Source organism: Vombatus ursinus, unplaced genomic scaffold, assembly GCF_900497805.2.
Source record: "Vombatus ursinus unplaced genomic scaffold, bare-nosed wombat genome assembly UNPS02009918.1, whole genome shotgun sequence".
Lineage (NCBI taxonomy): Eukaryota > Metazoa > Chordata > Mammalia > Diprotodontia > Vombatidae > Vombatus > Vombatus ursinus.
This window is the reverse complement of record NW_020949696.1, coordinates 836,487-849,614: the sequence shown is the minus strand read 5'-3', so window position 1 is coordinate 849,614 and position 13,128 is coordinate 836,487. Positions and strand designations below refer to the sequence as shown.

At 44.6% G+C, this 13,128-nt stretch overlaps 1 protein-coding gene across 1 annotated transcript in view; it reads right to left on the bottom strand.

Annotated features, from left to right (window-relative positions):
• The window catches only part of CCDC124 (coiled-coil domain containing 124), a 39,445-nt gene extending 27,653 nt beyond the window's left edge, over positions 1–11,792 (bottom strand). The window contains exon 1 of the mRNA XM_027853210.1: positions 11,731–11,792. The gene's annotated coding sequence lies outside the window, so the exon portion shown is untranslated. The remainder of the gene's footprint in view (positions 1–11,730) is intronic.
• Between the last annotated feature and the right edge of the window lie 1,336 nt (positions 11,793–13,128).

The following is a 13,128-nucleotide window of genomic DNA, read 5'->3' as shown; positions in this document are numbered from 1 at the left end:
GTTGAGAATCCAGGAGAAGAGTGGCATTGCCCCTCTGATGCTCATAGGCCAGGAAAGCATCCATGTAAAGCCTCCTCCAATGCCTCAGCATGGCCCTAGGGGCGGGGGGGGGGTTTGTGGGTGAGACTAAGGTTCTCCAGGGTTGTGCCAATGGAGGGCCAGCTCTGGCAAGTGCTGCCAAGCTGGAAAGGCTTTAATGACAGGCCTAGACTGTGCAGTCAGCCTGTTACACAAGCATTGAGCTAGCTAAACGTTAAGAAGTTTACCATTAACCACAGGCTGGCTACCAGGTGACAAAACTTTTCAGCCACAAAAGCACCTACTAAGGTATAGAGGGGTTGTACTTGGATCAGTGGAAGGAGAATTCACCATGCTGAGATGATGGATCATTGAGGTATACAGACAAGGGACCATTTAGCACATGCCAACAGTTAGTTTGACCTGATGGGCCATTACTCCAGTAATTACTCCACCTTGATGAAACAGAAGATAGAGCACTAGGCCCGGAGTAAGGAAGACCTAAGTTCAAATTTGGCCTCAGACTTACTAGCTGTATGACCTTGGACCAGTCACTTAACCTGTTTGCCTTAGTTCTTCCATTATAAAGCTGGGATAATAATAGCACCCACCTCCCAGTGCTATTGTGAAGATCAAACGAAAAAATATTTGTAAAATGTTTAGCAGTGTCTGGCATATAGGGGGTGCTATATAAATGCTATTATTATTATTATTTGGATGTAATTCTGACTGATGACACTGTGGCCTAAGAATGAGAAGAGATAAGATCAAAGGGCATGAGAATGACCCCCAATCTCTCTCCTAAGTGCTGCTTCTGCATTTCCAACTAGCTGATGCACAGCTGTCTTCTGGTCACCTGGCCACACCTCAAATTCATCTTTTCCAAAACCCAATACACAGGATGCCCACCAAACCCATTCCAAGTGCTACTAATGGCACCATCATCCTCTCTGACACGGAAGTGTCTTTGCCTGACTCTATGTCTTCACATCCAATAAACTGCCAAATCTTGGGGATTCTACCTTCAAAATGAATCTTGTCCCCTCCTCCCCATCTCTGGCCCTTATTTACTCTTACCTGTATTTTTTTTAAAGTAAATTTTATTTTAGATTCCATAACAAAGTACAAGCATATAAATACATAAACAAGAGTATAAAGAATGAACAAAAAACCAAATTACACCTGCAGAAAGTTCTTTGACTTCCCGATTGTTAAAAAGTGTGCATTGACTCTCACAAGGAGTAATCAATTACCCGCTATTTCCATGAAAACTCATAAACTTCTTTTCTGTTGACTGAACAGGGATTTGTGGTTGTTGTTACCTAGTTACATGGGCAGCCATCACATATGCTGTCCTTTGGGTTCTGTGTTCCTCACTCTACCTCCCAGCCCGTTTCTCTGCTTTACTCCACCCTGCCCAGGCTGCCAGGCCAGTCAGGTCATGCCACTCCCACACTTTGGGCACAGGAAGGAGCACTACTATGAGGGGCAGAAGCCTAGCTGTGTGACCCTGAGCTTCATCTCACTGAGCCCACGTTTCAAAATCTATAAAATGGGATTAATCATACAGAGGTGTAAATAATTATTATTTAAGAATCTTCAATAGCTTCCCACTGCATACATGCAGGAGTTCTCAGTACAGCATTCAAGGCCTGTCATGATCCAGCCCCAAGCTCCCTTTCCAACTTGCCCTTTCAATAATCCCTAACATATACTTTCTGCTCCAAGTAAACTGAATAACTCAATATCCAAATGTGCCTATGCTGTCTAGCTTCCATGCCTCTGCTCACATTATTGAGTCTAATGGGAATGCCTTTTCCTAGAATATCATCTTCATCTCCTCTGGCCACACAGACAGTAAGGACTCAATGGAATGGGGTGAACATTAATCTGATCAACAAATCTGGACAGCTAAGAACTGAGCGTGCTCCATTTGGGGATTTTTTTTAAAGGACTCTGATGCAGTGAGGTCTACTTTGGAAAGAGCATTGGATCTGGAAATCAGGCTTCCTCTTATCTTTAAAACAAAGAGAATCGAAGAATATGAAGAATTCAGAGAATAAAAAATACATATAAACATTTATATAGCACCTACTATGTGCCAGGCACCATGCTAAGTGCTTAACAAATATCTCATTTGATCTTCACAATGACCCTGGGAGGTAGGTGCTATTATTACCACATTCCTCCTTCCTATTTCCAGCTGAGGAAACTGAGGCAAACACAGTCAAACACCTACTTTAAAAAAAGTAACTTGCCAAGAGTCTCCCAGCTAGGTGTCTGAGGCCACATTTGAACTCAGGTCTTCCCGAATCCTGGCCCAGCACTCTGTCCACTACGGCACCATCAGCTGAAAAATCATATAAACTGATGCAGACTGAAATATACAGACTCGCTTGTGCAATTTTGGTAACCAGGCTTGACCCCATACAGAAGATGAGAAGCCGGCCTGCTTCCCTTCCTCCCTGAATGGGGAGCACTGAATGTGTGAATTTGCTGCCACTCTTAGGATGAGGAGGGGATAGCTCGAGGAGGGGCAGGGGGACAAGTACATTCAGAAAAGAAGGTGCATAAAAAAATGAAGCTATGAGTAAACATTTAAAACTGAAAAAAAAAAAAATGAAAGGGTTCTGTGATCCTGTGACTAGCTGACCTCTGGGGACCCTTCCAGCTCAAATCCTCTGATTCCGTGATGCTACCTTACATATCCAGCAAGGAGCTTGTGGAGACCTGATCCCCACCAAGAAACTGGGAAGGCTAAAAAAAATGCAAACATATTCAAGAGAGGCTTAAATTCGTGGAGAGAAATGCCAACACAAATAAAGGAGAATGCTGGAAAGTGGGTCAGAACAGTCCAGTTCTGGCTTATAAGTTCTAAGTGTGTAACATACGAGTTCCAGGTCCGTGAGTCAGTAGTTTCTGATCTTAGTTTCCTCATCTGTCAATGGTTCAATACTTTAAGCCATTTCAAGATAATGATAAAAAAAAACTTTGAAAGATTTTAGAACTTTGATCAACGCAATGATAACCTCTTACGTCCAAAAGAATGAAGATAAAACAAGCATACCCCTCACCTCCTGACAGAGACATGATTAATTTAAAATGCGGAAAGGGACACATAGTCCAGTGCTGCTGAAGGGCCCTGTGTGTCTCAGGACTGGCGGAGCTGGGCTCAGATATGGTGAATAGGGGAATTTGTTTTGCCTATGCAGAAATGTATCGAAGGATTTTAGGAAAAAATTGCTCAGTGGGTGACGGGGGCTGCGGGAGAGACAGATAAAGCAAAACAAAAACAATAAAACCTCTTGTTACTTGGAAAATAAAGAGAATGTTCTAATGTACTCAGAAGGGCAAGTTTGATGAAAACACAGCTAGGCGAGCTTCTATGGGAAGGGTTTGCACTGTGGTGCTGGCAATGTGAACAGAGCAGAGGCTCTTAAAAGGTGCACTACAGTCAGCGTATTTGGTCTTTTGCCAGGTATGCTGCAAAATTCTGTTATGTTATTGCAGATGAAACATTTTATTCACAAAATAAACAAAACTTGCATATTAGATGTATGCCTTAAACACAACAGATCATGAACTTGCAAAGAACAAAAATGGCCGCTCTTATTGAAGGGAAAATGTACATAAATGAGTTTCCCAACTCTTCCCAGCGTGCTGCCAATCTAAACAGTCAGTGTGCTGAGATTCCTTGTGGCAAATAAGACTGGGCTGAGAACAAAAATGTCTGTGACCCACTCAAGCAGAAAGGAGTTGGATGTCAGAGATGTTGCGGAGAAAGGAAGGATAAAATGTTCATTTTCAGTCACAGAAGTACCGTAGAGAATTAAAACAAAGAATTAAGTGATTTCAGCAGTGTGGGCAGGCAGAGGTCCGAGCCCTTCATGGCCTATGCAGACGTGGGCAATGCCATGGCTGCGGCCAGTCCTGGTGACGGGCAGCCAAGCCCAGCTCAGCCGGTCCTGAGACACACAGGGCCCTTCAGCAGCACTGGACTAATTTTCATCCTGAAAGGGCCTGCTAGAGCTTGTGCTCCACTGGCACAGCCTTTGAGAACCGAGGGTGACCTTCACACCCCAATGACAATCTGTCAAAGGGGGAGATTAATGCCAGCCCTATCTCCCTCCCTGGACCGATCTGAGGATCAGATGAAATAATGGATGGGAAAGCACCACTGCGAGGTGTAAATCATCATGTAAACTGAGAGATTAGTGTTCACTTTGCTGTGCACCCGGAACTTTTGAGAACCTGGAATCTTTGTGGTCAACCTCCCAAAAAGAAACTATCAAGCCTTGATCAAAATTTGTAGTCCAGGGTCTTTAAAACCTTAGGGCATCTCCAACCAAACTGCGACATGAAAGATTCACGTGAAGACACAGGGAGTGATGCAGACTCAAGTCAGCAGAACCAGGGAAACAACATACAGGACAACACAACAGCCACGTAAACAAAGAATGTTCCACCAACATGAGGAAATTGAAGGAATTAAGGGAATTTGGCCAACAAGTGGTTAATCGTGGGAATTGAGTGAGCCATGCTGACTCAATTCTGGAGCTAGCTCAGTTTCCTTTCTATTCAATTACGGGTCTAGTCCAACTTCTGTTTTGTGAAAAAACTTTATTCAATTGTGGAAATTGGGAGAAAATCTTATTGTATTGTTTGAATGTGGCCCTTTGTGGTTGGGAAGCTGGACCACCCCCACCTGCTGCTTAGAGATCCTTAACCAAGGACCTGGGCTATGCGGACCAGAAACCCAGTCAAATCCAAGACTGATGCAAAATGTTTTCCCAACTTGGAAAGTCCCTAATCTTTCCTCTAATTAGAACTCGGATTACTTAATGCTGTACTGTTTCCTTTTAATTAGCCGGTTTTATTTGTTTTTAATGTATAAAATTTTGTCTCCCCTAGTATTTGAGGTCCAGTTGTAAGATGAGGAAGGGGCCTGGTCCCAATCTGTTGGGTAACTGGCATGTCTGGGACATCACACCTTTGTTTCCTCATTCACTTCATCTTTTACCCACCACCAAGCATCAAAAGGAGATGCCACATCAATGTACTGGGCATGCTTGACCTAGGAAGGAAACTGAGGAAAATGTATCTCCAGACCCTTTGTGTAAAGGTGAGGGGACATGGATATGGAATGTAGCATAACCTATATTGTCAATAATGGCTGATTTTTTGTTTTGCTGAATTGCTTTTCTTCCTTTCAAAAAAATCTTTGTTGCTTAACAGGGAGGCTTCCAGGATATGGGAAGGGATAGAAATTTGAAAATTCAGACATAAGAACAAAAGTTACCAATAAAAATAAGACTTTTACAATACAAAGAAAAGGCACTTTACTCCTTTTATCAGTCAGGTGGGCATGGGAGTAGGGAAGAGGGTACTGGTGTGGACCATATTGCATTATGATGTCAGCTACAGTGGATGTCAGGTTCTCTGACCTGTTCTGATTTCCTTTTAAATCTTGGTTATATGGAAAGGTCTGCTGAAGACTGAAGACTGCATGGGGTGGGGTGGGGGGAAGGGAGTGATATATTTATATATTTAGAAGTGCATATGATGGACAAATAAAAGGCTAAAAGACAATACAACTAAAAATAAGACTAAAAACAAAAAATAACCATTTTTGCTCCTTTCTCTTTCTCACAGATTCCACAGAGTAAAGCCCCTGATAGTATTGTAGTATGAACAGCACACTCTAATCCTAACACTCTTGTATCTACAAAACAGACCTTCTTTTCCAAAGCCCACAGTGGGCTCCTGGCTGCTCCAGTGGTGGCCTGGAGGTCCAAAAAGGAAAGACGACATGGAGTGCCTTGCTGGGGTTACCCCAGGGAAGCCAGAAGAGGCCCCTACCCTTACGGGTAGTGCATTAGCATTGCCCCAGCTCAATACAGAATCTGAGAGATGAGGGATGAGGGAGACTGATAGGCTGGGCTTCATCTCCAAAACAGGGCTCCACCTTTAGAATCATTCAGATCAACTAAAAAGTCCATCTTAAACTAAGACAAGGAAGAGCAGCCACTCACAATAAACAGCCTGTTAGAGAAGGAACTTTTACTTAGCACTTAGAGGGTTGGAGCTGGGAGGGACACCAAAGACCATCTAGTTTCAACTCCTCATTCTACATATGGGGAAGCAGAGGCTCCAAGAGGTCAATGATCAAAGTCACAAGCAAGTTAGTGGCAGAGCCCAGATGAAAACCAGTAACAGAGGAGATCATGGGCTTTAGAGCTGGAAGGGATTTCAATCAGAAAGTGCCTACTGTGTGCCAAGCATTGTGCTAGGGATACAGAGACAAAAAAAAAGTAGTCCAGGCCCTCAAAAGACTTATATTCTGATGGGGTAGCCAGGATATACAAAAATAAGTATCTAGAGAACATACAAAATATATAAAAAGTAATTAAATCCGAGAAGGATGGTGCTACCTACTCTGGGGATCAAGAGAGGCTTCACATAGAAGGAAGGTGGTACTAGAGCCAAACCTTGAAAGAAACAAGGGATTCCAGGAATGTGGGGAGGGAGAGGGAATGTTATCCGCGGCAACAGCAAGAAGGGGAGTCAGGTATAATCCAGCTAGAAATGTGGGCTGGAGCCAGGTTGTGAAGGGCTTAAAAGAACTTTGTATTAGATCTTCAAGGCACCAGGGAGCCCCTAGAGTTTCTTGAGCAGTGACATTCCTAAAGAATATCCCTTTGGCAGCGGATGGGAAGGACAGATTAAAGAAGGGAGAGACTTAACACAGAGAGAGGAAGCAGGAGGTTGGGGGATGGGGGAGAGAAGGGTCTGCACTGTGGTGCTGGCAATGTGAGCAGGGCAGAAGCTCTCAAAAGGTGCACTGCAGTCAGTATACTTGGTGTTTTGCCAGGTGTGCTGCAAAATTGTTATATTATTACAGGTAAAACGTTTTATTCACAAAATAAACAAAACTTGCATATTAAACGTATGCTGTAAACACATCAGACCATGAACTTGTAAAGAACAAAAATGGCCGCTCTTATTGAAGGGAAAATGTGCATAAATGAGTTTCCCAACTCTCCCAAAGTGCTGCCAATCTAAACAGTCAGTGTGCTGAGATTCCTCGTGGCAAACGAGACTGGGCTGAGAACAAAAATGTCTGTGACCCACTCGAGTAGAAAGGAGTTGGATGTCAGAGATGTTGCGGAGAAAGGAAGGATAACATTTGGGAGCTGAAAGGATATGTAGAGTAAGGGAGAGTCAGAGACAATGCCAAGGTTGCAATCCTGGGAGCTGGCGAGAACTGTGCTGCCTCTGACAGAAATAAGGGAGCTTTGAAGAAGGATCAGTTTGCCAGGAAAGATGAGCTCTGTTTTGGTCCTGCTGAGCCTGATGTCTGTCTCAAATCGGGACATCCAATAGGAAATGTCAACCAGGAAGTAGGTGATGTGAGACAACAGCTAGATAGATTTAGCAGTTCTCTGAAAAGAAATGATAGTTAAACCCATGGAAGCTAATGAGATGACCAAGTAAAAGAATGCAGTAAGAAAAAGGCCCATAATAATGCCTTAGGACAGAGGTGTCAAACTCTCTGCTGGCACAAGTGGGGCCACAAGCAGACTAAAATCAGGAAATCCATCAGTCAATATACATTAAGCTCCTGTGTTGTGCCAGTCACTATGCTAAGGGCTGGGGATACTAAAAGAGGCAAAAGGCAGTCCTTGTCCTCAAGGAGCTTACAATCTAATAGTGGAGACAACATGCAAACATATACAAAGCAAGCTTCATACAGGATAAACAGGAAATCATTAACAGAGGGAGCTATTAGAATTAAAAGGGGTTGGAAAGGCCTCCTGTAAAAGACAGGATTTCAGTTGGGACTCTTAAGTCCTGAGAAGTCAGTAAGTATAATCGAGGAGGAACAGCATTCCAGACACGAGGGATAGCCAGAGAAAATGCCCAGAGCTGAGAGACAGATTGTCTTGTTGGTGGAACAGACAGAGGCCAGGGTCACTGGATTGAAGATATGTTGGGGAGTAAAGTGTAGGAAGGCAGGTGAAGGCTAGCTTTGAAGGGCTTTGAATGTCAAGCAGAACATTTTGTATTTGACCCTGGAGGCAATTTTACTGGGGGGGGCGGGCAAGGAGGTGGGGAGGACAAGATCCGACCTACATTTTAGGAAAATCACTTTAGTTGCTGAATGGAGGATGGATTGAAGTGGGGGGAGACTTGAGGCAGTGGGACCGGCCAGAACCCTATTGCAATAGTCCAGGTGTGCGGTGCTAAGGGCCTGGACGAGGGTGCAGGCAGTGTTAGAGGACAGAAATGGGCAGATTCAAGAGATGTCGAAGAGGTGAAATTGAGAGGTCTTGGCACCAGATTGAACATGCGGGATGATAAATAGTGAGGAGAACTCCAGAATGACTAGCCTCGGTAAGGGTCCAGTTGAGGTTGGGTAACACAATTTGTAGCACACTCAGAATGGTTGTGTGATTTTCTTCACCTTTGTTCAGAAGTACATGTGTAGATACAAAGGTGTCAAAAGGGGGAGTCTTGGCAGGGTGTAATCAGTGATATGACAAGGGGGACAAGGCATTCCAGAGAGGAGGATAGTATAGAATTGAATTGGTTCACCAAGGGAGTCAAGATGAGGAGAAGAGGAGAGAATGACTAACTCTAACTTTAACTAGCTCTAACCCTAGGCCTAACCCCAGTGGAGATAGCCTGTGAGAGAACTGAGGGGGTCAAGGGACTGGAAAGCACAGTGTGGATAGAGTAGGGTTTGATAAGAGAAGACTCAGGGAAAAGTGCAAAGTCAATAAGTTATGTTCAGATAAGAGGATTTTGGAGTTGTTGAGATAGTCATTAGTGGGTGATGGCAAGATCAAAGGTATGACCATCTTTGTATGTGGCTGAGGTGGGATGGAGGAGTAACTCATGAGAAGTGAGTAGGTAATCTGTCTTGGAGTCAAGGAGATTGATGGCATATTGTGGGCAGGAAATCCAAAGTAAATGTCCTGCTCTTGTCTCAAGTCATTGGCTGAGAAAAGAATTTCAGGGCCCCTGCGGGAAGAGGCCTGAGGTCTGAGGGAAGGCATGGTCTCTAGCTTTGGCTCTTCCTCACACCTGGAATACCCTCTCCTCCCAGGCTGCAAGGCATAACTCAAAGACCACCTCTTCTAAGAAGTCTTCTGTATTTTTTTGCCCTCAGCAAAAGGTGAGCTTTCTCTCCCTGAGAATCTCCACAGTCATGTCTCTTCCTCTCCTGTTGTCCTTGTCCTCAATTTGGTGTAGTGGTAAGAGCACTGGACTGGGGAGTCAGAAGACACCCTGAATCCTGCTTCTGATGCCTACTAGCCTGTATTTATTTTATAGACATACACAGACCAAACACACACACACATTTTGTGCATACTTATTCACACACATGCTTTATTGCCTCCTTGAGAGCAGTCTTTTTTTTATTTCTGTCTATATCCCCAGCTTTGAGCCTCAGTTTCCTTATTTATAAAATGGAGTAAATACCTTAGTACTTAACTCACAGCTGTCCCCCTTTAATTTCTGTCTATACCCCTAGAATTGAGCCTCAATTTATAAAACAGAGTTAAAACCTAAGCATTTAACTCAAGCAAGATTGTGAGGATTAAAGAGAATGTGTCAAGGAATGTGTCAACCTTAAAAGACATATCAGTATTACAGAGTCAGCGTTAAATGTCAGCTATTATTACGAAAGTCATTCTAATCTCTCTAGGCCTGATTCCTTATTAATGAATGAATAAATGAAAAACCATTTATTAAGTGCTTACTACAAAGTAAAAATGGCACCTGCCCTTAAAGTGCTTACATTCTAACACAGGAGGAGTTCTTAACCTTTGGTGTGTCAAGGACCCCTTAAATAGTCAGGTGAAACCTCTCCTCAGAATGTTTTTAAATTCATAAAACACAGGATTACAAAGGAAACCATTATATCAAAATGTAGTTATCCAAAGATTTTATTTTAAAAGTTCACTTAAGAAGGCCTATAATAAAGGGAGACAGCTAGGTGGCAATGTGGATAGAGGATTTAGTGGATTTAGAGACAGGAAGGCCTCTGACACTAGCTGTGTGACCCAGGACAAGTGATTTAACCTTTCTCAGCTTCAGTTTTCTCACCTGAAAAATGGGGTTAATAACAGCACCTCCCACAAATGGGTGTTGGGAGGATCAAATGAGATAATACATATAAAGTTTTTACAAACCATAAAGCACTAAATGAGTGCTATTTTATTATTATTATTATTATTAACAAGAACATACTGAGGACAAAGGTGGTGAGGGAAAGGCACTTTGGTACAGAAGGTTATAGGGCGGGGCCCTAAAGGAGTAGATTGACACACTCCAACCAGGAACAATGGCAGACTTATTTGATCATGGGTTTCCGACAGGGAGGCAAAGCACTTTGTAAACCTTCTACTATCATATGAATGTCAGCTATTGTTAGATAAATTATTTCACCTCTCTGGGCCTGGTTTCCATCAATAAAGGCATAGGGACTGAACCTGTGATTTCACTGGGAAATATAAGGAAGTATGATAAACTCCCATGTGAGAAAATGATCTCTACTGAAGCATATCCAACAACTATTTGAAATTTACAGTCTTAGAGAATTTCCTGAGGCTCTAAGTAGTTACCATCCAGAGGTCTCAACATTTCAGCATATGCCTCCTACTCTCCTCAGATGCTACTGTGCCAGGATAGTCTCTAAATCACCTAATATTTGGCCTATTGCAGTAAAATGCTGGTTGGTCTCCCTACAAGTCCAGCCCCCATTCACCCGCCTAAAGTGCAGGTCTGACCAAGTCATTCCCCCCTCCTCCTACTCAATAAACTCCAGTGGCTCCCTAACACTTCCAGGATTTGTTAGCATTCAAAGCCCTTTATAATTCACTTCCATCTTCTTACACTTTACATCATTCTTGCCATTCCTCAAACAGGACACTCCACCTTCCGCCTCTAAACATTTTCACTGACTGTCCCCTATACCTGGTATGCTCTCCTTTGGATTCCTTAGCTTCTTTCGAATCCCTGCTAAAACCCCACCTCCCACAGGAAATCTTTCCCTCTCCTTCTTAATTCTAGTGCCTGTCCTCTGTTGATTATCTCTAATTTATCTTGTATAAAATATGTTTGTACATGTTTACGTTGTCACCCCCACAGATTTCAAGCTCCCTGGGAGGAGGAGCTGTCTTTACCTTTACATTCCCAGCGATTAGCACACGGCCTGGCACACAGTAGGCACTTAATCAATGTTTACTGATTTAACCTACTCCTTAAGGGACTTGCCCAGAGTGACGGGGCCGGCAAGTGGCTGGACGCCTATTGGCTTCCAGGTCCCACTGCTCCACAAGGTCCTTAAAAAAGTGGCTGTCTACACGCGAGGGCGCCTACTTCGCGCTGTAATAATGACATGTCAGCAGTAATTTCTTCAGCGAGCCTTAGGCTCTTGCCAGCCTCTTGCTAGACTGGGGGCTCCCCAAGTCTAGTCCAGCCGGGTGCCCTCCCATCCCAGACACAAAGCACGCCTGACCCAGGGATACGAATGGATGAATGAATGAACGACGGAGCCCCTCCCTCGCCCACCACGCTCCCTCCTCCGGCTCTTCCCCGCCGACGCCCTTCTCCCACCCCTCCCCCTCAAATTCCTTCTGCCCCACCCCGTCCCCCCCCCACCCCCAGGCCCCAGGCCCCGCCGCCGTCGCCGCCTCCTCCTACCTCCTTCCCAGAGCTCAGGACCGCGTCGCGCGCAGACTCCGTCACCAGCGAAGAGAGCGCGGGGGCGGCGCCGGCGCCTTTTGTCGACGTCATGACGCTGCTGAGCGGGACTAAGCGAGGCGCAGCCAGAGGCCAACTGTCGCGAGGCTTCCGCCGGCCCAGTCAGAGGACCCTCTTTCTAGCTCGCTACGGGGCAGGAAAATGGCGGCTCGGCCCGTTTTGGCTCGCCCTTTCCTAGCGGGGAGGGGTTGGGGTGGGGGCCGCCGCCCAGTTCCAAAATGGTGGCAGAAGTCTTACGCCGGCTCCTGCTTTTTGCCTTCTTCCCCTACCTTCCTGGACTAGGATCGGCCGTCCTAGTTTAGCTCTTCCACTCCTACGGCGTCCGACAGTGGACAAACCAGTTAATTTTTAAAGCGCTTCTTCGTCGATTCTCTTTCGGAGCCCGCAGCAGTCCTGGTAGTGAAGCTGCCCTGGGGTTAACCTCCCCATTGCATGGGCTGAGAGACTGAGGCCCAAAGACGGGAATAAACCTGGTCTAAGTCACACAGTGACCCGGGACTAGAACTCGCATACTCGGGTGCCAACCCTGGTATTGGTAGTTGGTCTTGGAGAGTTGAGCTGGCCAAAATGCTGATGAACCTCTCAACTTTTAGCTACTCTGGTCCTCCGGAGAAACCTTTGCAATTCATCACTTCCATCGATACTTAAACCTTTCAGCTTGGTATACGCTTGGAAAGATTGTCATAGCCTTTGAAAAAAAAGGGTCTTAAAAAAATTATTGTAGCAACCTTTAATGTTCCTCTCTCAGAGACAGACAAATCTAATAGTTAAACAAAAGGAAAAATATATGCCTGCCTTTTGGCCCTACCGACAGAGCACAATGCCTGGAAAGACTTGGGTGTGGGAATTGACCTGATTACTAGGAGAGTTTACCCAGCCTTTTCCAGGTTTAGGGGATCAGCCCAGATTGGAATGGGTTTGTGCAAAGGAAGACGTGAGGAAATCGTAATAAGTGTTAACTGGAAGGAACTATGATAGCCCAGCACAATTTCGGTCATTGGAGCTGATGGGGGCTGTTAGAACATAGTTTAGAGTGATGACCAAGCATGAGCTGGGAGGACAAGATGTTAACTTGGATTGCTGACCAATATGAAATCCAGGAGGTTGAGATGGTCATCCTCTCCTAATCTCTTTCCCTCTTCAAGGGAAACCAAATTCTCCTACTTCTAGTAAAGAACCCTTTAATTTTTCGTTTTGTCCCTTGCCCTCTAAGGCAGAAGTGTCAAACACTGCAGTCTGAAGTCCCCATGAAGGCCAAAATCCTCCAGTGTCAACAAATCAGACTAAAATGTAATCAGTAAATATTTAGCCAAATTAATAAAAATATAATAAAACATA